Source organism: Triticum dicoccoides, chromosome 5A (assembly GCF_002162155.2).
Source record: "Triticum dicoccoides isolate Atlit2015 ecotype Zavitan chromosome 5A, WEW_v2.0, whole genome shotgun sequence".
Taxonomy (NCBI): Eukaryota; Viridiplantae; Streptophyta; class Magnoliopsida; order Poales; family Poaceae; genus Triticum; species Triticum dicoccoides.
In genome coordinates this window covers 707,698,123-707,699,210 of record NC_041388.1, presented here as the reverse complement: position 1 = coordinate 707,699,210, position 1,088 = coordinate 707,698,123, and the positions used below count along the sequence as shown (strand labels likewise).

At 55.1% G+C, this 1,088-nt stretch overlaps 1 pseudogene; it reads right to left on the bottom strand.

Annotated features, from left to right (window-relative positions):
* The window catches only part of LOC119300554, a 3,377-nt pseudogene extending 2,785 nt beyond the window's left edge, over positions 1-592 (bottom strand).
* Between the last annotated feature and the right edge of the window lie 496 nt (positions 593-1,088).

Here is a 1,088-nt window from a genome sequence, read left to right as displayed (position 1 = left end):
CGAGCTTCCGGTCCCTCGCGGCCACGAGAGTGCAGAGTATCGCCTCGCACGAGGTGCCAAGAAGAGTTCCACCGCCACCACCGGCGAAGAGGAGGCTCTCCGGCAGGTGCAACGCCTTGCCGAGCCAGTCCACGACCAGCATCTCAAGCTCAGTGGCGGCCGGCGAGGCAGCCCACGTGAACGGGACGACGTTTATTCCGGCGGTGAGCGCCTCCCCTAGTGCGTCGACGGTGCTGCTCGACGCCGGGAAGTGCGCCAGGTGACGGGCGCTTTGCCAGTGCGTCATGCCCGGGAGGATGATGTCCCGGACGTCCTTGAGCGCGGAGCTGAACGCGTCCGGCTCAGGGCTTGACGGTGCGTCCGCGGGAATCAAGTTGCGGAGGAAGCCGGGGGTAACGCTGGGGTGCACGGGGTAGTCGCCCATGCCATCGTAATACTCGGCGATGAAGTCGACTACCTGGTGACCCTGGCGCCGGAACTCGCCAGCATCGAGCAGGCTGCGGCGTTGCATCTCCTTCTCCGGCGTGTCTACCACCACCGCCACATGGCCATTCTGGCCAGACACGTTGTCGAAACATTGCGGTGGGGCCATTGGTGTGGATTGCACACGACCTGTTTGCCCTACACGCTAATGCAATGCCTAAACCACAGCAATGGTATGTTTTTTTTTTTTTGTGAAATGAATGGTATGTATGCTTCGGCAACGTGGGTTGATGACAATTCATGAGCTGCCCCGGTAGCTATTTATAAAGGGTCTGGTTACTGACCAGGCGACTGGATTCTGATTTTGGGCCGGTCACGTTTTTGTTTCTGCAGATTAGGCTTGGATTTGTTTTTGTTTTCAAGGGGATCTGCCGGGCCAGCTTGTGTTCGGTAATTTTCTTTGGATTTGGCACACGCTTATACCAAGTGAATTATATACTGCTACCTACTGAATGCACGTTTTTAATTTTTCAGTTTCCAATCTATTCATCAACCATCATGGCAGTACAAAGAATATTCGAAGTAACAGAAATTAACATCCAAGTTTATAGACCACCACAAAACGATGACTAGAAGCACTAGAGCGAGCCGAAGGCGCGTCACCA